At 42.2% G+C, this 27,157-nt stretch overlaps 2 pseudogenes; both read left to right on the top strand.

Annotated features, from left to right (window-relative positions):
- Window positions 1-4,481: 4,481 nt before the first annotated feature.
- Window positions 4,482-19,494, top strand: LOC107980132 (annotated as a pseudogene).
- Window positions 19,409-26,562, top strand: LOC113833154 (annotated as a pseudogene).
- Window positions 26,563-27,157: the final 595 nt, after the last annotated feature.

Raw genomic sequence — 27,157 nt, 5'->3', positions numbered from 1 at the left:
CTCTGGTTTCTGCTACACTGTCAATTCTGGGCCCTCATTGGGACTCCTCTTGGTTATTCTGTTACTTTGCTGTGTTATGGAGATTCTGCAGCTTTGGGTTTGCAGGATCAGCCTCTTTACATGCTCCAGCAGATCATAGATGGGATGGATGTTGGGATGGGTCAACTCATAGCCCTGGTTCTGGGTCTGGATGTTTGCTGGGCTGGTCAGCCTGCCCGCTCTCCCTCATCCTTACCATCAGCACTGCCCCAACTAGCTCACCCTATGCCATAAGCAGCAAGGAGTGGGGCTGATTCTCCGATCCTCATGCCCTCAGGCCTGCTCACCCCACACCTCCACCACCAGAGCCAGATCTACTTTATTGCCCATATGAGGTGCAGCTGGGCGGGGAAAGGACAGCTCTCCTACCTGTCACAGGCAGTGAGGGACAGAGGTGGGCAGGGCATCTCACTCTTGCCCACCACCTTATGACAGATGAGGGCCACTTCTCTCAAGTTCTTGGGGCTGGCTAATGAGCAACCCTGTCAACAGGGTCAGCTCTATTGTGCTGCCCAGATGAGGTGCAGGCCTGATACCCTGAATGCTGCAATTGGTGGTGGTGGTGGGGGGGCTGGGTTAGCTGTCCCGTCAGCAGCTGGTGGCTAGGACAGGGTGGGGTGGGGTTGTGTGTGTGTGTGTGTGTGTGTGTGTGTGTGAATTGGATTCTTAACTATGGGGTTAGGTTCAGAAGCTGTGATTTCCCAAGATGTACACTAGATTTTTCACACCCTATGTGCCCTGCCTTATTGCTTATAAATATTGTTTAAACTGGGCAGTGGTTGTGCACACCTTTAATCCCAGCACTTGGGAGGCAGAGGCAGGCAGATCTTTGTGAGTTCGAGACCAGCCTGGTCTATAAGAACTAGTTCCAGAACAGCCTCCAAAGCCACAGAGAAACCCTGTCTCGAAAAGACACACACACACACACACACACACACACACACACACACACACACACACACGATTTTTTAAAATTTGATTTATGCTATTGTTTTATATATGTGAATGTTTTGACTACACTCACATGCCAGGTATTCTTGGAGGTTTAAAAGGGCATTGGATCTCCTAGAATTGGAATTACAGAGGGTTGTGAGCTGCCATGTGTATTTGTTGGGAATTGAACCCAGGTCCTCTGGAAGAGCAGTCAGTGTTCTTAACCACTCCAACCCTCACATTTTGTTTTCAATTTTTGAGAATTTCATACATGAGTACAGTGTTTTTTGTTTTTTGTTTTTCACTTTTTATTTAAATTAGAAACAAGCTTGTTTTACATGTCAATCACAGTTCCCTCTCCCTTCCCTCCTTCCGTGCCCCCACTAACCCCCTATTCCATCCCCTTTCTGATCCCCAGGGAGGGTGAGGCCTTCCATGGGGGAGGGGGAATCTTCAAAGTCTGTCATCTCATTTGGAGCAGGGCCTAGGCCCTCCCTAGTGTGTCTAGGCTGAGAAAGTATCCCTCTATGTGGAATGAGCTCCAAATTCCATTCCTATTCTAGAGATAAATACTGATCCACTACCAGAGGCCCCATAGATTTCCCAGACCTCCAAACTGACATCCATGTTCAGGGGGTCTGGGTTGGTTCTATGCTGGTTTCTCAGCTATCAGTCTGGGGTCCATGAGCTCCCCCTTGTTCAAGTCAGCTGTTTCTGTGGGTTTCACCAGCCTGGTATTGATCCAATTGCTCATCACTCCTCCCTCTCTGCAACTGGATTCCAGGAGTTCAGCTCAGAGTTTAGCTGCGTGTGTCTACTTCTGCTTTCCTCAGCTACTAGATGAAGGCTCTAGGATGGCATATAAGGTAGTCATCAATCTCATTATTGGAGAAGGGCATTTAAGGTAGCCTCTCCACTATTGCTTAGATTGTTAGTTGGGGCCACCCTTGTACATCTCTGGACATTTTGCTAGTGCCAGATTTCTCTTCCTCTATTAAGGTATCTCTTTTCTTTCTCTCCTCTATTCTTCCCGACTCAATCTTCCTGTTCCCTGATGTCCTCCTCTCTCCTCCTCTTCTCCCCTTCTCTTTCTCCTAACTCCCTCTCTCCCCTCCCCCATCTCCCAATTTGCTCAGGAGATCTTGTCCTTTTCCCCTTCTCTGGGGAACCATGTATGTCTCTCTAAGGGTCGTCCTTGTAGGCTGGTAATCCTTTGCTCTATGTCTAATATCTATATATGAATGAGTACATACATTTTTGCCTTTTTGTGACTAGGTTACCTCACTCAGGATGGTTTCTTCTAGTTCCATCCATTTGCCTGCGAATTTCAGGATTCCATTTTTTTTCCCAATGAGTAGTACTCCGTTGTATAAATGTACCACGTTTTCTTTATCCATTCTTCAGCAGAAGGGCATCTAGGTTGCTTCCAGGTTGTGGCTATTACAAATAATGCTGCTATGAACATAGCTGAATGGATGTCTAGACTAAACTTCTGAGCTGTAAACCTGCCACAATTTAATATTTTCCAAAGAGTTGCTGTGGTCATGGTGTCTCTTCACAGCCAATAGAAAACCTAATTAAGACAGGGACCATGTTTCTTTAAACTGTGAGTCAAAATAAACCCTTTACTACTTAAGTTGCTTTTATCAGGCATTTCATCACACTAATGAGACAACTAATTAATACAACCCCCTTGAGAGAATACTGCAAATAGATTTGGAATTAATGTCCCTCAAAAAAACCATACTTTAAAGAATACAGCTAACTTGTAGGAAACGGGACAAACACTCAGACTGCCACACTGAATGTTCAGTGGATCTTCATATGCAGATGCCTTGCTCACTAGAGTCCTCTTAAGTCCTTCTTTGATGTAAGCCAAATTTACCTGGCATCCCTAGTTTCAGCTGATCTTCTAGATTTCATAACAAGGGCTAAGCACATTTTGCCTGTGTAAGAAAAAAAATCTATTAAAACCAGATACTGTCTGTTCCCACTTATAGAAAATGTTCTGGAATTATAGGCTGGAGGTGTCTTGGTGGCTTATGAGCACTTGTTGCTCTTATATGGGACCCAGGTTCAGCTCTCAGCATCGACATAGTTCACAACAGTCTGTAACTCCCATTCTAGGGGATCGAACTCCCATTTCTGACTTCCTGGGCACCAGGTAAGCATGTCGTGTACATTCTTACATGCAAGAAAAATACTCATATACTTGTTAAAATGAAATAAATGCAGCTCAACAGTTTTATGAAGACATTAAAGTATGCAGAATTAATGTCTGCCTGAGGTCTGGGGAGTTTGGAGGGATATGGCTATAAAGGCTTCTGGATATATGGTTTCTTTGGAAGCTGATCAAAATGTCCTAAAATTGTTTGTGGTGATGGTTCCACAATCCTGTGGCTAAAGTTATTCAAGTGTACATTTTAAGTTGGCAATGTGTATGAAATGTGAATTGTATCTTCGTAAAACTTTTTGTTTTGTATCAGGTAGTCTAGGCTGACCTTGAACTAGATATGTAGCCAAGAATGATATTGGATTTCTGGCCATCCTGCCTCCATCTCCCATGTGCTGGGATTACAGGAATGTACCACTCTTGGTTTTAGGCAGCATTGGGGCTTTGTGCATGCTTGTCAATCAGGGGTCTATCAATTGAGCACTTCGTTGGGAGTGTGGGGGAGTCTGTGCTCACCTGTGCTCACTACAGGCAGAGGCTAGGAGAGTGTCTTGCCCTATCTTTTCCTGCCTTATTCTTTTGAAACAGAATCTCTCACTGAACCTGGAACTTCCTGCTTCAGACAGACTGGTAGCCAGCAAGCCCTAGTAATACTCCTGCCTCGGCCTCTCACAGCCCTGGGGTTAGAGCTACCTGTGTAACCATGGTTTTTCATATGGTTCTGGGATGGGACTCAGATACCCATAGTTGCTTATGTATGGAGCATCCTTACTCCCTGCACCATCCCCCAGGCCTAATTTTGTCATTTTAATGGGCTGAGTCTGATGATAGATGCTTGTAATCTTAGCACCTGGGAAACTGAGATAGGAAGATCTCAGGGTCAGCCTTAGCTGAACAGTGAGTTTGAGGTCAGCCTGGGCTAAATATAAAAACCCAGTGTTAAAACAAAACAAAAGAATACTAGTGTGAAATTGAGTAAAATATGTGCATAGCTTCATTATAGCAAAGGAGAAAAAGATATATATATATATATATATATATATATATATATATATATATATATCTTTACTACCAAACAATATATATATTTGCTACCAACAGAGAAGAGTCTAATCTCTCATCCTATCTACTTTTACATATACAATGTCTATTTTGGTCATTTTCATAGTCTTGTTATAGTTAGTGAGCAACTATGAAGTCAGAAACCACAATAAGGCCTTGGCTACCACATATCCTTGTTTTCAATCAACAATAAACATGACTAATGTCACCATGGCTCATTTCAACCACACACGTGGACTCAGGAAGTTTGGGACATGTGCTGGGGCCTGGCAAGCTGAAGAGCTGGAGGGACAGTGCTTGGCTAAACTTGGATTTCAAGGCCATGGTGTTGGTAGAGGCTGGAAAAATATCCTCCAGACCCTGGAATGAAAAGTTACCATGGAAGTAACTGAGGAAAAAAAGGAGTTTTAGATACCAACTGAGAATTTGTGAGAATGGATTTTAAGCCTAGGAGTCCCTAAATAACTTCCAGCCTAGGATTCTTCTTTTGCCTCACTCCTTTGGTATATGATTTTGCTGTTATGTTTGAGACAAGCTCTCACATAGCCCAGGCTGGCCTCAAACTCATGCAACCTGACTTCTGATTTTTCTTCTGCTTCCTCTTAAGGATTAGAATTACAGGTGTCTGCTCTTTCCCCAATCTGTGGCATGCTGGGGGGCAAAACAGCACCTCGTGCTGCCAGAGAAGCAGCCAGCCTAGTGCTGAGCTTCGTCCTCAGCTCCTACACAAGGTCTTCAAAGGCCACCGCAGAACAGAACAGAGGGCAGCAGAGACGGGCCTGGAAGAGAGCCCTGAAAGAAAGTCCCCACCAGAGGTAAGTGTGGCCAAGAACAGAAGAGCAGGAGACAATTCCCCCTGGTACTTAGTAACAATCATAAAACTTGACCAAATAAGCCAAGAAAGGTGGCTCATGATTTCTGCTTTATCCAGTGAGTGATCTGCATAGCCTTACCTGGGAGGAAGCCCGGAAAATGTAGTCTTGAAATTTTCAGCCTCTTCAATACAAAAGGGAGCCTTAGAAAGAGGTGGGGATGGATGCTAAGTGTCAGTCATTTCCAGTACAAGCAATGGTTAATAACTGTGTTTCTCTGGGTTCAGGGGTAACCTTGATTTAGTTCTTTTCTGTTATATCCGAAATCAATTGTAAGACTCAGTATCCTTCTTTTCTCACTAGAACATTAGGAGTGCACACACGCGCGCGCACACTCACACACTCTCACACTCACACACATACTCCCACTCTCTCACACTCACTCATACACACTCACAACTCGCACACTCACACTCACACACTCACTCATACACACACTCTCTCTCACACACACACCATTTTTTTTAATTCTTTAATTACTACTCATATTTACACATCCATCCCCCCATTCCCTTGCCCTCCCATCCTCCCATGTTCCCCACCAACCCCCCAACCCAACCCCCAACTCCTCCCCAGAGATAGTGAGGCCCTCCACAAGGGACCTTCAAAGTCTGTCATATCATTTGTGGGGAGGGCCTAGGCCCTCCTTGCTGTATCTGGGCTGCAACAGTATCCCTCCATAGGAAATGGAGGGATTTGTGCTCTAGGGATAAAGACTGGCTCCACTGTTAGAAGTCCCACAGACTGACTTGGCCTCCTAGCTGGCACCCACACTCAGAGGGCTTGGTTCGGTCCAATGCTGCTTCCCCAGCTTTATGACAAGGGTCTCCATGCTCTCACTAGGTCAGGTCTCTCCAGTTCCGTCTTGGCTCCTTTGCTCATCCCTCCTCCCTCTCCACAACTGGATTCCAGGGGTGTGGCTCAGTGCTCAGCTCACACACACCATTTCTTTCCCAAGGGCTAGTAAACAGGATGTGTCAAGGAGAGATCCTCCATAAGGAGTAGTGAGGACTCAGACCCAGCATCTCCCGCCAGCAAGCTCTCTGCAGACTTGCCAGGAGTTAACTAGCATAGCCATTTAACACAAGCAAGAGTTAGAGCTTCCTTAGATATAGTTTGGCACTGAGTTCTAGCCCTATCTACTTGTCCATATATCTGCATTATCTCCTCTCCTCTGTGAACCCTCAGCCTGTAGAGTGTTTTTCTAGACTTGATAATGAGTTTTGCTGATGTTTTCTCCCGTCTTTAGCTTTTTAAGTCCTCTCCAGTTCACAAAGGACCTAGAATAATGGTTTTCAAAAGAGCCCCCTCTCCTAACCGTCACTCATTCCTGGATTCCCTGTCTCTTCTTAGCATCCATCATGTGTGCCTTTCCAGTTCTCTACTACTTTCCACACTTTGCTGAGCAACACACATATAATCATTGTTTGTACTGGAAATAGATCGGTACTCAGCACACATCCCCATCTCCTTCTAGGGTGTACACATAATACCTCCTTAATGCTTATGACAATTCCACAGAATGGTACTTTGCTTCTCATTTACAGATGAGAGGTAGAGGTTCAGAAGGGTCACACCACTAGAATCTGTTAATCCCAGGATCTGAGCTCAGTTTTGCTTAGTTCTAGGTCCCAGGTCCTTCCCACATCTCTGTGTTACCAGCCCACAGGATAGAAACCTTCAGTTAGATCCCCATAACAACCCCGAGTGCACCAAAGAAACCCATTTCAAATGCTGATCTCTGAACTAAAGGTCCTGGGACTGCAGAGCCTTAGCTCCACCCAGGGTTCTTTCCTTCTGCTAATGTCTGGGACATTCTTTTTTTTTTTTTTTTTTAAACAAACTATGGTTTTATGTAGAAAAATACTAACAAATTTCCGGCAAATGCAAAATTGTGTAGGTTGTGGGAGAGAACAGTTATTTTTGGCAGGAGTGGTCTAAGTCTGGCAGTAAACTTCAGAAAGCATAATCATAAAAGTGCTTTTTAACATCCTGTTTTTTTACTCTTTTGTTGATTTTTGAGCATTTCTTCCCAAGCAAGGAGTTATGCAACAAAAATTGAAAATTGCCAAAGTTTATTGTTAGTTTTATTTGGTTTCTTTCCCATGTTTCTCCACACCTTGTGTGCTCTAAGTCTTAAATTCAGGAATATAAATGATTATACAGCACTCTGAGGGTGGCCTAAAAGGTTCACACTCAGTGGCAAGGGTAGCTGAGGAGCTGAGTGCCTGTGACTACTGGGTGTTTGTTCTTCTGAGACAAAAAGGTTTCAGGTCATTCTGTCTTTCTGGACATCTTCAGAACCCCCATGCCTATTTCTTAGTAAGGCTAACCTGGAGTAAGAGTTAGGGTGTGGAGCCTGAAAGTAGATAGCTTCATTCAGATCCTGTGTCTCTCCATCTGTGTAATCTTGCACACATTCTTTACCCTCTCTGGCTCCTTATTTTCTTACCTATAAAATGAGAATAACAAAGCATCAATTTCCTAGGCTCACTCTGGGAATAAATTAGTACACAGAGGGCTCCTCTGGAAGTCCCTGGTGTGTAGTAAATAAAATGCTAAAGATGTTACCGGTTCTTTTGCTTTATTTTTCTGTGCCATTAGAAAAATGAACCTTAATATGTAGCCCATGCTGTCTTTAAAATTGCTTATTATTATTATTATTATTATTATTATTATTATTATTATTAATTCTTAAAATCTCATGTGTAGGGGGCTTTTGCCTATGTGTGTGCCTGTGCTCTTCCTGGATGCCTGGTATCTGAGGAGTCTAGAAGAGTGCATCAGTTTCCCTGGAACTGAAGCTACAGACGGTTGTGAACCTCCATGTGAGTGCTGAGAATCTAATCCTGATCCTGTAGAGAAGTGCTCTTAACGGTTGAGCTATTTCTCCAGATACTGATTTCAAATTATTGATCCTCCTGCCTCAACTTCCTGAATGCTGAGATTACAAGCATGAGACGTCATATCTAGCTCTCAAACATTGCTTTTGTTTGATACTGATTTTGTCTTCTGGTATAAATGAGATGGCTATACAAATATACTTCTGAGCATTTTTCTGAAATCTAGACTGGTATATGGACTCAGAAGGTTCTAGTCTTTGCCAGAGATAGATGGTAACAGCAATTCCTCCCCCCAAATTTTTCCTTATAAACTACACTATCATTTTAGTTAGCCCCCTCCCTTTGCTGCTCCATGTCAAAGATTAAAGCTCAGAGGCAGAGGTAACCTACCCCCAGCCCCAACAGAGTTTTCCTGTGTAGTCCTGGCTGTCCTGGAACTTGCATTGTAGACCAGGCTGGTCTTGAACTCTTAGAGATATGACTACCTCTGCTTCCCAAGTGCTGGGTATGTACCCCCTATGCCTGACTGACAGAGGTAATTTTTAAAATAATCTGAGCATGCCTAAAAGACATCTATACTGGGTAAGACTTCAGGCAAGCCTGTGTGAGATTATTATCTAGATTAGTTGAGAAGGGAGTGACCTTGAATGTGGGTAACACCATTCCACGGACTAGAGTCCTGACTGCAAACATTAATCTCTTTCTGCCTCAGACTGTGGGTACAATGTAAACAGCTGACTTAAAGTTCCAAAACCATGACCTCCACCCCCATTTCACCCCCATCCCGCCCCCTCTGTGATGACTATATCCTGAAACCATGAGCCAAAACAAAAACAAAGCCTTTCTTAAACTGCTTTTATCATATATATTTCACGATAACAATGGAACAAGTTACTGGTAAGGTAGTTCTGCCATTAACTCTTTGTAAAACATAAAAGAGATCACTTCTCTAGCTTTAGTCTCAGTACTGAAATAGAAGGCTTTGATCCACTACCTTATGATATGGGGCTTCTGAGATTCTAGGGAAAACTGTACTCACCTCACAACTTTGACAAAAATGACTGCACTAAAAAAGTAACATTTGATAATCAACAATAAAGCATTTCTGTTGGCAGTCGTCCTGGTTAGTTTTCATTGTCTACTTAATGCAACCAAAAATTACCTGGGAATAGGGAACCCCAATCACAGAATTGTCTCAATCGGATTGTTCTGTGGCTATGTCTGTGAGAGATTGCCTTAATTAATGATTGATGTGAGAGGGACTTGCCCATCGTGGGTGGCACTATCCCTAAGGCAGATTGGCCTGGGCTTCATAAGAAAGTGAAGTGAGCATTGAGTCAGTGAGAGAGTCAGTAAGTAATATTCCTTTATGGTTCCTGCCTCTAGGTTCCCTGCCTGGACTCCCCTCAATACCAGATTATGTCCTGGAAATGTAAGCAAAATAATCCAGTCCTCCAAGGTGCTTTGGGTCAGATGTTTTAGCATAGCAAGAGGAAAGCAACTAAGACACTATTAAAGCCAGTCAAGTAAAATAATGTGAGAGGCAGAGACAGCAAACTCTCTTCTAATGGGTGGTATACAGAGCCTTTGTCCAAACCCAAGGCCTTCTGGGAAGAAGCATGGCTTATATTCGTCACAGCCCTGAATGAAACACCCCTCAACAACTGTGCTGTATTATTAGAATGCTGCAGAAGCAAAGTGAGCATGGGGAGCCCTTGTCCTGTGCTTAGGGGTATTTACTTGGCATCTCAAGTTTATGGACAAGTCTTGGCTGTGCTTCTATTTGGGTGAGCTTGAGCAATCCAATGTACTTCTTCCAACTTCAGTTTCTCTTTGCATTGTAGTCATAATGAAAGAAATTTAAGTACATCAAGTACCCAAGACAGTTCTTGACAAAGCTCTTATTAGCATTAATTGCTACCTTGTCAACATCCACTGTTGGGAAGAGGGTGGGTCCAGGATCAGGTGATAGGTTACCAGGCTGGACAGACAGGCTTTGTGCAATTATGGGATCCTTGGAGAGCAAACTAAGCAGCCAGAGTGTGGGATAGTCTGGGTGGTGTACTAACACCTTAGAAAAGCTCTCAGGCAATTGAGTTATTCTAAGCAGAGCCCCAGTAGGTTGGGGACTTCTGGAAGATGACTAGGAAGGCATGTCTCTGGCTAAAAGCAAAACAGGGTAACTTTACCCCAGACAAGGCTTCAGTCCTGAGGAGACAAACTGAGACAGGGGATGGTCTGATGAACTAGGTCCTGGCATGGTAGGAGGTCGGCTGAAAGGAAGGGAAGAAATATTGTGACAAGGGAGATCTGCCACAGCCTCAAAGCTCTTCTGTAAACCAGGAGCTAATTACAAGCTTGGTGAGGCTGAGCCCCTTGCTAGAGCAGCTGTGGCCATCAGTGACTCAGTTCGAACTGTCCCTCTGCCAGATAATCTGGTGTTCTGGGAGGCACAAATGGTCAGAACATGGCAATCTGCAGCAGACAGGAACACGGAAAACATTTCTCAACAGTAACAATGGCCTGAATGTGGAAGAAAAAGACTTTTCTTATCTGCCTAGGATGTACATGTAGTCTGTTTTTGGAAAAGAGAGGGCCTAGGTTTATACCAGCTGTCTCCTTGGTTTTATAACAATGGTTAAAAACAAAACAAAATGAAAAGGTTGGAGTGTGAGAGTAAACAAAGCTACTTGGCCTGTAGATTTTGTGAAATTTACCAAATATGAGAAACTCTGGGCTTTTGATTTCTTTGTTGGTATTGCTTTTTGTTTGTTTGTTTTTATTTTAGAGGCAACTCTGAATATGAGAGTATATTACAAATTGTGTTAGCAGTAGCCTGGGAGTCTGTATTTCAAATTTCCTGTCATTTTTCTTTTTCCATTTATTTGTTTTGGAGACATGAACTACTCCTATGGAGAAAAAAATAAACAATCAGATAAATTGCAGTTTTTCTATATTTCAGATAGGTTTTTCTAAATGCCTATGAGATTTTCTAAATGCCTTTGATTTTTAAAAAATGAGTTTCCTAAATGAATGAATATGAGGACATGACCACTCCAAGGTTTAGTTGAGACAGATTTTATTGTAGATATGAGGGAGAAAACAGCCAGAGGCATCTGGAACCGTCCAGACAGAACTGGGAACTGAGAGGAGAGACCGGGAGAGCAAAAGAGGAAGGGGAAGAGAGAAGAGGGAGCAAGCCGACCAAGAGAGCATATGGCTGAAATGGCAAATTTATGTACAAATGACAATCTGGGAGAAGGAAGAGCCTGGGCTGGAGAGGTTTAGGGCAGGGCAGGGTGAGAGGTGCTGGGAGGAGCCACAGGGACAGTGTGAGCCTTGTCCCAGATTTCTTTGGGACCTGACACTAGAAGGAGCAGTTCCATTGATCTTCTTCTAATTCAATGATTAACAGCAGCAATAATTACTTATCTTTTTTCTAATAAGAAATGCTTCATCCAGGACTATATAGTGAGACCCTGTTTCAACAACCAAACAAAAAGAAGTGCTTCAAAACACTTTCTGGCTTGGAAAAGGGGAGATGCTGCTGGCTTACTACTTTGTGGAGTAAAATCCTTTGGGTGCAGATGACAAATTTGTTTCTGTGAAGTGTTCATGGTCATTGTCTAAAGACTTCAAAATAATCTATCGTACTTCTGATAACAGAACTATACCTGCAATATCTTTCAATTTCCTCCTGCACAAGTTTTGTCTTAGATGCAAGACCTGAGACGATGGTTTGGGGAGAAGGGGGTTGAGATTACTCCTTTGAGGATTTATCAAAGTGTTTCAAAACCTCTATACTGTTATAGTTGGAGGAGTGACAGCATTGTAAGACTATTAAAAAGTAAGTAGACTTTATGTTTTTAACAAGTACACAAATTTAATATCATTACTATTAATGGAACACAGTGTTTGTTCTTACTGCTTATTTTGGCTTCAAGCTACTTTTCTATCTTCACAATCTTTATTAGGTTTAACTGGCCAAAAACCAGCTAGAAGAGACTCTATGATGGCTCTAACTTATTGGTTTTATATTCATTGAACTAGAACCTTTCATCTATGTCTATTCTATTGGCTACCTAAAGCCTTATTAAGCATCTTGGCATCAGTATTTTTGCTGTCCTACCTTCAGAAATTATCATTGAAAACAGATTCCAGTTGGGTTCAGTTAGAATTAACATTAGTTAGAAAATAAATATTGGTGGGTCTATTCTTTGGTATTAAGTTCTACTTGTAGATGATTTTAAAAAATGAAAAAGAAATGCTTTCAAATTGTTGATGATGATGATTGTTTTCTTTTGTTTCTTGTAGTGCCAGCGACAAAACCCAAGGGCTTGCCAGTGCTAGGCAAATCTTCAGTCCTTGGGTTTTTGATGGTTTTCGTGTGCAGTTTAAACTGGTCTTGAATTTGCTATGTAGTACAGGCTGTCCTCAAACTTTTCTCTCCTCTTACTTCTGTCTTCTGCGTAGCTGGAGATGTATGTATGTACATGTATATGAATATATATATATATATAATGTCTACTGTATCTGGAATATATATATATATATATATATATATATATATATATATATATATGAGAGTAAATCCAGGAATATCTGTACACCCCTATAATCCCAACACGTGAGAGATTGGGTGGAGACAGCCTTAGCTGCAATGCAAGTTCAGGGCCAGTCTGGGTTGGGTGAGAAAGACTATCTCACAAAATCAAATAGTAGAAACTATTCAGCGGGGTGTGGTGGCACACGCCTTTAATCTTAGCACTTAGGAGGTGGGCAGATCTCTGTGAGTTCCAGGCCAGCTAGGGATGTACAGTGAGAGGTTGGAGAAAACAAACAAATATTTATCACTTTCTGCTCCTGGAATGTGAATAAGATTGTTCAGTTGCCTCCTGCTGCCCTACCATTCTTGTCAGGATGGACTGTGCTTCCTGGAACTTTAAGCCAAAATAAACCACTTTCTTTACGTTGCTTTTGTTAGGTATTTTTGTCGCAGCAACAAGACAAATACCTAGTACAGAAAACTGGTACAGAGAAATGGACTGCTGCCATGATAAACCTGGCCTCTGGGTGTCAGGCCTATGGAACTGGCTTGCAGGGTGAATATGGAAGAGTCTGAAACTTTAAACTAGAAAAGCCCTTGAATTCTGCAAGTAGAACTTGATGGGCCAGAGGATCAAGAGAAATGAAGAAAATGGAAACCTAGTTCATGAAGTTTCAGAATGGGGAACAAGGAGTCCATTGAGAATTGGAATAGAGATCATTTGTGTGATGGCAAAGAATCCAGTTGCACTCTGGCCATGTCATGAACCCAAGTAATGAACCACTTTATATGGTGGAGGGAATTCAAGGCAGGGAAGCAGCATGCAGGCTGTGATATGGTGATTGCTTGCCATTCTTATTCCTAACTACAGTGAAAAACACTGACAAGTGGGGTTGGAAGCTATAGTGTTTAGTTTTTCCTGGAAAAGAGCTCAAGTATGTTTAAAGTTGCAGAAAAAGAGGCTGTGGCTGTTAAAAAAAAGTAGCCTGCCTCCCTTTGTACTGGGAAAAGGGTAAGACCCTATCCATCAAAATTTGAAAATGCAAATTCACTTGCAAGGACAGCGCCTGAAATGAGAATGCTGCTGCCCAGTTCTTCGAAAGCAACTACCTCAGGAAGTGTTTCCCCAGGGACAGAACAGAGGCTATTGTAAACTGACCAAAAGGGTCAGGTTCCACCTAAAGTGACTAGTGTCACCCAAATGTTACTGGCCATGCAACTATGAAAAATGCAAAATTGAGTAGATCGTGGAATCTTGGACTATGATTTTAGAGGGCTGCTGAGGTCATGCAGAGTGTGGCAAAGCTGGAATTCCTGCAAGGAAGCTCCGCAAGGCCATTGTATGAAACCTTAAAGATGAAGCCCAAGTTGCAATGAAGACCTCAAGATTTTGGAGATGCCAGAACTATAGGGCATTTGCCAAGGATAACTGAGTGTTTTGCAGGAGCAGCTTTGGTGCCCACAAACTCCAGATAACTAGACTTACTGTTCACCCTGTAAGCTTTTAGTATTACTTTGGTCCCAGCATTCCTTGCTATACCTCAATTCTCTATTTTGGAATGGGAAAGTTTATTCTGTGACATTGTATATTGAATGTAACTTGTTTGTAGTTTCATAGGTACAGTTAAAAGAGTGTCGAGTGTCAGAAGACTTTGGAAGTAAAAATCATTTCATGTGTTTGAGTGGTGATGCCTGCAAGCCATGGTGCATAGGAGGAAGTCAGAGAAAAACGTATGGGAGTCAGCTCTCTCTTTCTGCCATGGCTTCTGAAGGATGGAACTCAGGCTTGCATAACAAACTGCATTTACCCATTGACCCATCTTACAGGCCCGAGACTTTGGACCTGTAAACAATGTTGAAATTGTTAAAGATCATGGCAACTTTTTAAAAAAGTTTATCAAGATAGAGTTTCTCTGTGTAGGCCTGGCTGTCCTGGAACTCACTCTATAGAGTTGTTCCTCTACAGTTCCAGGCTAGCCTAGAGCAACTTTTAAGTTGAACTGAATTCATTTTGCATTATGAAATGGCCATGGACTGCCGGGTTAGGGGTCTGAAGGCTATTGCCTAAAAGTGATGTGTTTGAGTATTAAATTGACAAAGGATGTGATTATGTTAATATTGCCAACTTGACAGGATCTAGAACCCTCTGGGCTTATCTGTGATGATTATCTAGATTATGTTCATTGAGGGGAGACCTACCCTAAAGGTGGACAGTACCAGGACTGAGTCCCAGACTGAATGAAAATAGAAAGGGGACTAAGTCTGGGGTCCAACAGCTTTAATCCCAGCACAAGAAGCCAGCCTGGTCTACATAGCAAGTTTCAAGCTATCCAGGGTTACATATTGAGGACCTGTCTCTCAAAAAATAATATTTTAAAGGTGGGGGATTTAACTAAATGTATATTGACTTCAGTTATCAAAAACATTTTTTTTTTAAAGATTCTAGTGGCTGGAGAGATATGGCTCAGTGGTTAAAAGTATTGGCTACTCTTCTAGAGGATCAGGGTTCCATTCCTAGCACCCATATTGTGGCTTACACCCTCCATAATTCCAGGTCCAGGGGAAATTATGCCCTCTTCTGGCCATTGTGGTCACTACATGCTCATGGTAAAAAATAATATTAAAAGATTTTACTTTTATTTATGTATGTGTGGATATTTGCATATAAGTGTAGGTGCCCATAGACATCAGGGTCCAGAGCTGGCAGATCTTTGGAGCTGGAGTTATACAAGGTTGTGAGCCAATGGATGTAATCTACAAAATGTTGGGTCCTCTACAAAAGCAGGACGAGCTCTTAGCTGCTGAGCCATCTCTTCAGCCCCATAAAAATACATTTAAAGTGTTTCTAAAGCAATGATGAGTGTGTAACCTGATACTGGGATTTCATGTCCAATGTTAATATAATGGTGAAAAGAAGTTTCTATTACATACAACTTAAAAAGGTCTAATTAAAGTGTAGAAAAGGTATTCCTTTGCAGTCAAATGCTAGGCAGAGAAATATAATGTCATCATATATGACTATAGCAGATTTCAATAAAGGGTTGCAGGACAACACAGAATTGTGAACCCAATACTGGTTTATTCAAATAGTTTGTAATTCAAAGCAATTGCTGCTCCCCAGACAGGAATTTACAAATGTCACATTTGATGGGAAGATACTGTGTCATTCCAAGGGGAAATCAGGTCTGGAAAGGGCCTTCTGGTTGGAGAACCTCATGTGTCCTGAAACAGCTCCAAAGCAGGCCAAATCAAACAAAACAAAGGAGAACCACCCTATGAAGTAAGCCTGCTTTGAACTCATCTGTATTTCCTTTACTTTCCTGCTTTATCAGTGAGTGACAAAAAGTCCCCCAAAGCAAGTTTAAGACCTGGATAAGGCTGCCAGCTGAAGGATTTTTTAACCATCCGGGCAAAGGCATTCAAGCTCATTCATGAGCACTGTAACACATGTATGAATTGTATATTTATGTAACTGATGAACACAGAGCAGTCTTCCTGGAGTCAAAACATCTGCCAAGAGTCAAACATGAGTCAACACCAAGAGGGAGCTTGAGTCATAGATTTTAAACAATTTGATGAACAGCCCTTCTGGAAGTCTTCAGGTTTTGTTTTGTTTTTTTTTATTTATTCTGAGAATTTCAGATATGTGTACAATGTGTTTCAGTATCTACCACACAATCCCCCTTCAATTCCTCACAACCCCCAACACATTTCCCTCCCAACTTCACATCCATTCTTCATCTTTTCATCCCTGAGTCTAGTGCTGCCTGCTGTGTGCACCAGGCTTATTTTTCAGTTTAAAACCCTTTTTATTTTATTCATTGCATGAGGTGAATGTGTACGTACATGGAGATCAGAGGACAATTTGTAGAGTCACTTCTCCATTTCCACCTTTACAGAGGTTCTGGGGAAGGAACTCAAACAGCCAGGCAAACGGGGCCAATGCTTTTTACCTGGTGAACCGTCTCTCATTGACCACCACAATTCTTCAGTCTTATGCTTTTTTTTTTTTTTTTTTTTTTTTTTTTTTTTTTTTTTTTTTTTTTGACAGGGTTTCTCTGTGTAGTTCTGACTGTCCTGGAACTCACTCTGTAGACCAGGCTGGCCTTGAACTCAGAGATCTGCCTGTCTCTGCCTCTGTTGTTATTATTTTAACATTAAATGGGAACAGTTAAAAGTTTGATTTTTGTTCGTTTTTGTTTTGTTTTGAGATGGTCTTCCTCTGTAGCCCAGGCTGGCCTGGAACTCACAGGCTGAGTATGTGCTTCTCTCCATTCAGCTGAATGCTGGGATAATAGGCCTGTACCGTCATACCTGACCTCTGGGACCACTAAACAAACACACATACATACTACCGTTGAGTCCAGTTACTAATCAATATATTTCCAGAGACAATAAGCTACATCATACCTGCACTGAGCTGCTAGTTTCTCTGGGGCTTTAAATCAGGTTACAGCAACACAACAGAAAGCAAAATTAAACACAGAAGAAGAGAATAATTGCTCCTGGATAAAACCTTTTCACAGAACTCACCTTCAGTGGGTCCTACCTGTTAGGATGCTTAGAGAATACTTAAGAGTTTTAGGTAAGACAGATGACCCCATGAAGATCGGTGCTGCTGTAGCGTGTTGTAAAGGAGGCGTTCCCCGCCCCCTTAGTCATGTGGTTCCTTAACTGTCCCATTCCCCATTTGTTTGTTTCAGCCACTAAGACAGAATTATCAGTTCTAGGCTGAGGCCCAGGTGAGCACATAGGAATTTTCTCCCTCCACAGTCAGGATGGTTGAGGCCAAGGGTTCCACTGATGCAGCTCCAGAGTCCAGGCACTATAACCGGGGCTCCGGACTGGCATTTCCTTGTCAATGTCCTCACATTACCACATCAGTCAGTCAGGATGGGTCACAAAGCAAAAGCAAGATACAAACTTGTGATGAGCCAAACTTCTGTTACTATAGAAAAGGGTAGGGCAAATCAGTAGCTTTTCTAGATCTTTTTGGGAAAAGGAGAAAGCATGAGCAATTTGAGTAGCATAGTCCGTAAGTGAGGCTTTGCCTGGTCACCATTCCAAATTGTTCTAAAGGCCTTTCTGCTTTTGGAGTTGTCACTGTTCCTTCAGGGAGTGGTAGTGAGGGAAGGAAGTCAGTGGTTTGTATCTGAAGGTTTCTCTTCTTATTCCCCCCACATTTCTCTTGGGATTTAAGTCTTGCTAAACACACAGGCACATCAGTGAAATTATTTATTGTGGTTTTCTTTTGAGAGCGCTAGTTTCCACTCCTAAGAAGGGCCTTAACAAAACAGGAAGTTTTTTTTGGATCTAGAAATGGAACAGTGCCTTTTAACAATAGTTTTTTTTTTTTTTTTTTTTTTTCTGACTTCTGCAAATCTGTTTTCCTACTTCCCAGTCAGAAGTGAGAACAAATAGAAGGGACAAGATAAAACCAGGCGATGCTGATTGGCATAGCAGCAAATTGGCTAAGAAGTAAGGGCTATTAGGGTTGTCAGTGTATGGAAGGGATAAAACAGCTCTCCAGACCAGACCCTACATTCCCATTTGACTATGTGATCTCCTACTTCCTCCCTCCCATTGGCCAGAGAGGATGTGTGATGGGAGATTTAAAAGCCCTGGGAATGTATGGGCAGAGAGGATGTGTGATTGGAGATTTAAAAGCCCTGGGAATGTATGGGCAGCATGTCGGCCCTCTTTGACAGTAACCATTCACATATGTATGCCAGCTGGTTGTGCTCGATTTTTAATGTTTTGTTGTTTTTTGAGGCAGGGTTTCACTGTGTGCTCAGATTTTGACAGATTCTCCACATTAATGTAGGCCCCATGAGACAGAGTTTTTTGTATCTTGTTCTCAATGCTCGTAGTTTAGAGGGTACCCAAGAGTAGTAGAAGAGATATAAAAAGAAATAACTGATTTCCTTACATACCTTAAAATGAGGGCAAGGGTTGTAAAGATGAAATGCAATTTTGTTTTTCAAAACTGCTTTCTCTGTATGCTCAGGGTCAGGCTGAGGTGGAATCCAAAATACAAATTTCCCCATTCCTTCTTTCTTTCAATTATATGACAGCTTAAAAGTCATATCCCTACTCCAGCCACTCACAACAGTATTGGCCACTTGTCACAGCAACACAGTGGAAACCACCACAGAGCCACTGTTTTGGATGTCTATGTTTATGTTAGGAAAGACATGGAAATCCTAACATTATCACTGGTGGTAAGAATTTCAATTTTAAGAGTTTTCATTTTTATTTGTGTGTGTGTGTACCATATGTGTGCATGTGCTCAAAGAGGCCAGATGAGGGCACTGGATTCCCCTGGGACTGAACTTACAGGCAGTTATGACCCATCTGATGTAGGTGCTGGGAACCAAACTAAGGTCTTCTGTAAGAGCAAGAAGTGCTTTGACCCACTGAGTCCTCATGTTCTTACTGACACCTAGTTTCTGTACTATCCAAAAATAATCGAGGGAATAAGATGACTCCCAGTTTTTCACATTTTTCTTTATGCAAGGAAGAATATGGGCTTCTAACTCAGCACTGAATTATTAACTAGGCATATCTGAAGTGATAAGCCACAAGAAGAGAACTGTGGCTCTTCTCCAATCTGTATTGTCTTGCTTTCTCTTGGGCTCTCTTTGTTACTCAGGCTGGTCTCAACAAGCGACCTTCTTGCTTCACCCTCACATGTAGCTGGAACTATGAGTGAGCATTGCCATTCTTCGCCCATTCTCTTCTTAAATGGACTTATGTGGGCACATGGTCACACCATTTTTCCACCACCTTTGTAGCTAGATATGGTCAGATAGTAGTAGAAGCAAGAATATAATATGGAGTCCACTACCGGTTCAGGGGAGGAGTGTCTTCATTCTCCTCCTTTCTGTTGCAGAGTGGGAGCTGGACCTATATTGGACTGCAAAATGGAAGCCATGTGTTAAAAGTGAGAGCATAGTCAAACATCGTTGAGTTGGTGCCACCTGTCTCAACACATATCTAAAGTAATACCAGACCTGAACATTTAACAGAAAAGTGCTCTGACTTCCTGGCCTAAAAACAAATGTGCTTTTTGCAAGGTATGTATATTTCAGTCAATCAAGCTTGCTTTCGTCTATGGGCACAAGAACCCAATTCTACTTGAGTAATAGAGTGTGAACCCTAAATCCATGTGTGATGTGACAGGGCAGGGAGGGCACAGCAGAGTCTTCTCACATTTGAGATCATATATACTGGGCCACTTAGTTCCCATTCTTCCTGCTTTAGCCGCCACCACCTCCTCCAGACACCATGTATCTGGAGCTCAAGCCACACATGCCTCTGATAATAATGCAAATGAATTTGGTGGTTGTTATTTGTTCAGGTCTTAGCACACAGATAAACCATGGAGCAGTAGCGTTTGAAAAGCTACCTTGCGACGATTAACCTAGTTTCTGTGGGTGAGGTGAGGGATCTGGGTGTCTGTCCAAAAGCACTATTCAGCATGCTGTGCTCAAGTGCTGAACCTTTTTTTTTTTCTTTTTACCTAAGTGGCTATTAGAATACCAGGTCCTCCAGCCAATAGCAACTTACCAGAAATCTTCAATTTGGGGGCTGGGTGTTAAGAATACAAAATAAATATATTTGCTTTCCTAGTTGAGGTTGCTCATTGACTAGTTTTGGGTGGAACCTTTCTGGGTCACAAGGGACCTTCTTTGTAAGCTTCAATGAGAGTGCCTTAACTTAAAGATGGAATGATCTCAAGTTCTCCCATTAGTAACTAAGGTCTAGTAATGTTTTCGTGCCAACTCATTAGAATTACAAATTGAATGCCAAATACAGTTCATGGCTTAGAGAATTCTCTCAGAAATTCTTTGATCCCAGGAAAAGGCACTTGGTATTGTTTCATTTCCTCTGTTTAAGGAGAAATCTGCAAAGTTGCAAAGTGTCAGGATTTGAAGCTCCATGTGAAGCCAAAGCTCATTTTGTTTCCAGAACTGAGTTGGTCCAGAGGCTGGAAAAGTCAATATAGTATTCCAGCCCAGTCAGCGTCTTCAATGGGTAGCATTGTTATTTGCTGTAAACAGCTGTAAATTTCCAGAACCACAGGCACACCCATATTAAAATGTTAATTGCCAAAGTGTCTCATAATCCCAACTGCAAATGAACAGTGAATTAAATGCCCCGTGGGACCCTGTCTCTGGATTTCCTCCACTTGCACACATCATTGGACACTCTCAAGATCTGACTCTTCTTAAAAGACATTCAGTCCATCATCCTGCAAAACTTCTAGATTGTGGAGATAACACAGCTCAGCTTTATGCTGCTTTGAAAAATGCCAAGCCTAGTCTTCTGAAAGAGAAACTGAGACTTCAAAAACAGGCTTTCTTGGACACACAAATTTTGCCGAAAACTCACAGAGATGGGAAACTAGTTCCTGCTTACTCTTTCTAAAAGTTCCCGAAATTCGAGTGCCCTGCCAAAATAGCAGACCTTAAGAGTCCACAAACCTTTTACTGGGATTATGAAAGAGGCTCATTTGTTTTCAAGCTATGGTCCCTCCACCCAAGTAGTTCCACCCCCATGCCAGTGTCTGCGGCTTTGATTGCTAACCATCCGCTCACATAAACTCTAACATGGACTGGGATCCTTCAAAAAGACTAAGGTGTAAAGCAGGGGAAAGCTTTTAAGAATTAGTGTGTTAGAAATGGAGGGCTGAGTCCAGAGAGAGGAAAGGCAATTAAAAGAAATCACGTGCTTGGCCTAAGGGAAAGGGAATGTGGGTACAGAAGAACTCCCCCTCCCCTAAGAACACAGAATTTGTGTGCATCAAGACAGCTTTCAGTACTGTGTGTAGCTTACCTCAGAGAGCTCATTGCTAAAGCTAGGGTAGGATGGCTGGTGTATGTATGAACTCACTCCCGCTTTGTCTAGATTCCTTTTATATGCTTGCACAGCCTGATCACAGTTTTCCCAGATGTAAGGCTTGGGATAAATAATAGCAGCTGCAGTATTCTGCCAGAAAAGAACTTGCCTCCCCAGCTTAAGCGGATGGATGACAAATGCAAAAGGCTCCCAAGAAGAGAAAATGTCAGAACTTGTGTGCCAGCCTTCCAAAACCATGAGGTGTGGCTAAACCATGAGCCATAATTACCATTACATCAGGGTCCGTCAGACAAGGGGGCTTCCTTGGAATCAAGATACTTAAAAAAATTGCTGGGCTTAGTGCCTCAATGAAGTGCTGAGATTCTCACACTTTCCCAAATTGCTTTCACTCAAAATATTCCTTTGCAATGTTTCTGATAGCTGTGGCCACTGGCTTTAAAAAAAGACAACTTCGGGTTAGAAGTCTGACTCTGCCACTTAGCAGAGCCACTAGAAATTTTGTATAGAAAATGGGGACCATACTCTGTATACTAGTCATAGCTGTGAAAGTGAAGTTAAACATATAAAAAAAATTCAGTACAATGTCCTAACATTAACAGATGCTCAATTAAAGGTTAACCAGTTCACAAGAAAACTCACTTGGGTTAGCGTGAATCCAAAGACAACAGAAGGGAAGCTAAGGTAATAGTTACATGTCTAACATGTGACACACAGGAAAAATGGGCATAGGGATGCTAGGCGTGGTCAAAGACTGAGCTCACACAGGTTGTAAGTAGCTAATCCTCTCCTGAGTTACATGGATTCCTGGGGGACCCAAGAGGTAGTAGTGTTAAGTACGAAAGTCCTTGACGGTTAGCGAAGGAAAAGAACTACAGAGAACATGTCTTTTGGGCTGTTCTACAAGAAATAAATTCTAGCTGCAGAGTTTAGTGGTGCTGGACCTGCGTGACCAAGGGTTGGTTTGTAAATCAGGACTCACGTGGTCTCCTGTAAATGGTGCTGCTTTTGCACCTACACATGCTAACAAATCCTGCTCATAGCTTTTCAGATGTTACCTACTCCAAAAGTCTTTGACTTGCAAAACAGAAAGTCAATTATTATTGTTTTGAGATAGGCTCTCACTGTGTAGTCTAGGCTGGCCTGGACTTTGCTGTGTAGAACCAGCAAGGCTTCAAACTTGTGATCCTCCTGTGTCTGTTCCCTGGTGCCAGATCACAGACATGCTGTTAACGCACCGGCTCCATCTCATGCCGTTCTTTGTCTTCTGTTTTCTAACATCTACCACACAGTCAATTTTAACATTCAAAGACAAGATTAGTTGTTGAGCATGTGCAATTAAAGGCACTGTGACAGATGCAAATGAAATCAACATGCTCCCAGACTGCAGAAATGGTACAAATTATCTCAGTAATAAAGAACCACCTTGTGACATGGCTCAGCAGGTAAAAGCACCTTGCCTTGCAAACCTGGTGACCTGAGTTTGATCCCCAGAATTCACATCAAGATAGGAGAGAACAGATTCCACAAAGTTGTCCTCTGACCCCACCTCCCCCCCAACACACACACCTTAATAAAGGTGGTACTAGAGAGTAAGAATTATATCTAGAATTTATTCTTTACTGTTCTCATTCTCTCAACTAGCAGGATTCTTTATCTTCAGTCCTATGACAGCCAGAGATGCACAGGAAAACCCTGTCTCGAAAACCCAAAAACAAAACAAAACAAAAAATTAGTATTAGACTCCTACTATGTGTCAGGCATCCACCTTACAGCTCGTTTAATTCTTAGACAATTCTAACCTGGCACTTCATTTTACAGAAACTGAAACCTATAGAGATTGAGGAGCATAGCACAAGGGGGGTCTCTGGATGCAATGAAAATTTAAAACAAGTCACACTAGAATGGCAAACAAATTCACGTATCTTTTAGCTAAACCTTAGTAAGAATAAACTATATTTTTGTAAATAGAAAATAAAACACTAGAGGGCACTAAACAGAAACTGAGACAACTGGTTTGCCAACGCAGTTCTCACAGTGGTACAAGATAATCAGCCATGGATCCAAGTCAAAAAAGGCTCTCCCCAAAAGGAGCATGATGCATTTTATGGTAACTAAGAAGCTGTGTTCTTATCTCTCCAACTAAGTTAGGAAACAAACAGAAACAAAAACAAAGCCTCATGTGGTATGTTTGAACAATTCATAATTTGTCTCTACTTGATACTCATTGCTGTTCAAGTGCCTTTCTTTCTTTCTTTTTTTTTTTTTTTTGTTTGTTTGTTTGTTTGTTTTTCCGAGACAGGTTCCTCTATGGCTTTGGAGGCTGTCCTGGAACTAGCTCTTGTAGACCAGGCTGGCCTCGAACTTACAGAGATCCACCTGCCTCTGCCTCCCGAGTGGTGGGATTAAAGGCGTGTGCCACCACCGCCCGGCTCAAGTGCCTTTCACTTAGGCATTTTTTTTTTTTTTTTTTGTTCTGCTTGCTAAGTGGTAAAAAGAAAGCACAAGTAACTTGGGTGAAAATAACTTTAGACTTTTCAATTAAGTCCACACCATGGCTTCTTTATTTAGTGTGTGGCATTGGGGAATGCACACCCTACTACTAAGCCATAATTCCAGCCCCGAGAACAAATTTTAAGAATTAAATATAGACACACTTCATCTTTTAAATTTTACTTTAGACAAGTAAAACAGCTGCACTTTAAACAAACCAACCTTTCATACTTAATTAAATTCTAGAGAAAAGTCTACCCAGAATTCCAGATTTCTGAATATTTTATTTTTTGATTTACCAAAGTTCCATCTTTTCTTTCCTCAACAAAGAGAATACTCGTCTTTTGCAAGCAACCAGATTTAGGAAATACATTTTGTTGTTTTCTATTGTTACAGCACAGAACATTTAAACATCAGAAATAAAGACAAGCATCAACATATTAGTAAGTGCACACAAATATATAAAATGGATTTTGCAAAAATAGGATTATCGCTTTTTTTCCCGTGGCGCCTCCTAGGTGGTCGGCTGTGTGAAGATGAAGCTGAATATCTCCTTCCAGGCCACCGGCTGCCAGAAACTCATCGAAGTGGATGATGAACACAAGCTTCGTGCATTTTGTGAGATGCACATGGCCACAGAAGTAGCTGCGGATGCTCTGGGTGACGAGTGGAAGTGTCATGTGGTCCCCATCAGTGGCAGGAATGACAAACAAGGTTTTCCCATGAAGCAAGGCGATTTGGCCCATGGCAGAGTGCGCCTGCTGTGGAGTAAGGGGCATTCTTGCTATAGGCCAAGGAGAACTGGAGAGAGAAAGCGCAAGTCTGTTCAAGGATGCATCGTAGATGCCAATCTGAATGTTCTCAACTTGGTTATTGTTAAAAAAGGGGAGAAGGATATTCCTGGACTGACAGATACTACTGTTGCTCATCATTTGGGACCTAAAAGAGCTAGCAGAATCTGAAAGCTTTTTAATCTCTCTAAAGAAGATGATGTCCGCCAATATGTTATGAGAAAGCCTTTAAACAAAGAGGGTAAGATCCAGCGTCTTGGTACTCCATGTATCCTGCAACACAAACGCTGTCATATTGCTCTGAAGAGATATGGACAAAGAAAAGCAAGGAGGAAGCTGCAGAATATGCTAAACTTTTAGCAAAGAAAATGAAGAAAGCCAAGAAAAGTGCCAGGAACAGATCAACAAGAGACGTAGGCTGTCCTCCCTGAGCTTCTACTTGAGTCCAGCCAAAAACAAGTCTTTAAGGGTAACAAATGAATAGTCATACATCGAAAGAAAAGATTATCTTGTAAATATTATTCATTAGCCTATACACGATAGCCATCTTTCCATATAATGTTTCGACAATAATTTTATAGTATTTTCCTTGCAGTGCTACCAGCAGAGCTACCACGGGGTCACATTTCTTCATGACATTTTCGTTTGTTTTGTATTTTTACTGTTAACACAGCTTACATAAAAAGTATGTCTTAAGTATTTATTAGAAAACTTTTTATATTATATGCAAATGTACAGCTATACCTCATGGCTTCCTCCCCATCAATATGGCTTTAAACACAAGGCTCTTCTAATCCCTATCAAAGACTGTATCTACACTTTTAAAGTTCGTGTACAACTTCCATTATTGTTCTAATATATAAAGAACCTCCAGTTCAGCTGATGTGGGGATCTGAAGTTTTTACGTCACCGTGTGAATTGTGATAGTTGATTGTATCATTCACTATCTTATGGGCTACTGAGAATAGTGTCTAAAGGGATTAGGGTTTGGAGTCCTGTGGAGATTAACAACGGAGCCTGAAACAGAAATGCTCAAATTGTTCCTAAGTATATTAAGACTCAGTGGATTACGGATAAATCACATGTTTTGGGTTATTTATTTTTACTGTTTAAATCATCACTGCCTTTTAAGTTATCACAAATACACACAGCTGCTAGATTATCAGTACACCAAAAAAACAAAACAAAACTAAAACAAACAAAAAATCCCACAAAACAGCCCTCTCTTGCCCCTTAATCAATACCTGGTTCTAAACCAGCTAGCTATAATATAATGGAAGCAACACCATAAAAATAAAAGGGTGTGTGTGTGGGGGGGGGGCTGTGCAATCTACTATCACCTATCACCTAAAAACCTACAACGTACTTTAAATTCAGTGTACTTGTTTTTTTTTTCCTATAAAGTAGAACCCTGATGGGACTACCAAACTTTTATACAGTATAAAAGTATATTCATTCAGCAAAAAAGGAGTAAGTCACTTAAAAAGAAGCCCCCTTAGACAACAGAAATCAATAAAGACTGCTTTGGATAGGTCAGCCATACCGAAGAGCTGTCAAAATACACGCGGTCAGAGGTCAGAGGCCTCAGCATGTTTCTCTGCAGCTTTTCCTCTTCCTGCTCATTTTTAGGTGGTGATGCCCAGCCAGGTTCTACACGTATTCCCCAGCCCCTTGTTTGCTGTCAGGTACTGTTGTATGCCTGATACAGTGTTCGGGCTGTGCATGGTTATCTCATTTAATACATCAGTCTAAGTTAAGTGAGAAAAGACTGTCTTAGGGAGATTAATTATCTTTTCAGTCTGTACAAGAGTTGTAAGAGGGCATTCAAGTAACGGCCAGACCCATAGCAGGACGGCAGCTTCTGCTTCCCTAAGCTGAACATCATCAAAGCATCAGACACGGCGTATGTCTGTAACCTTAGTGCTGGGGGCGGTGGGGGGGCGTTAGTCCAAACGCAAGACCTTCTCAAAAAAAAAAAAAAAAAAAAAAAAAAAAAAAAAAAAACAAACAGAAAAACAGTCATTTCCCCTGGGCACACAGGGCGACGAACAGGCTCACCACTGCCACCATTTCCGGAATACGGTGGCGGCAGCAGCGAGCTCAAAATGTGAGCGCAAAGCACCGAGGACCGGGCCCAGCCAGGGTGGCCCGCCATTGCCTCCCTGTGAGGCACAAGGACTAAACAGAGAAAGGGGTGAGCGTCGCCGGCTGGGGAAAGGACGAAGGGCCGAGACCAAGGTGCGGTGCAGTGCGTGCACTCCCAGGTGGGGCCGCCGCTCTCCCGGGCGGGCGGGAGAGCGGGAGGACAGAGCCACTGGGGAGACGCCCTGCCCCGTGGCAAAGGCCCACTCCCTGTTCTGCCAAGACATGTTTTTCCTTAGGTGTACAGCGGCGTTGGCAGCCGCAACAGAGAAGCTTGGGTTTTGTTCACCGTTAGGAAACGCCAGTATCTGTAAATGCGCTATTTGCCACAAAAGGTAAAAACTAAGCTCCAGACCCTCTCCACAGTCAAGCCGGGCTCAAGAGGATGGAACTTCAGTGTTTCT

Source organism: Cricetulus griseus, assembly GCF_003668045.3.
Source record: "Cricetulus griseus strain 17A/GY chromosome 1 unlocalized genomic scaffold, alternate assembly CriGri-PICRH-1.0 chr1_0, whole genome shotgun sequence".
Taxonomy (NCBI): domain Eukaryota; kingdom Metazoa; phylum Chordata; class Mammalia; order Rodentia; family Cricetidae; genus Cricetulus; species Cricetulus griseus.
The sequence above is the reverse complement of the archived record's forward strand: the minus strand, read 5'-3'. Positions and strand labels throughout refer to the sequence as shown.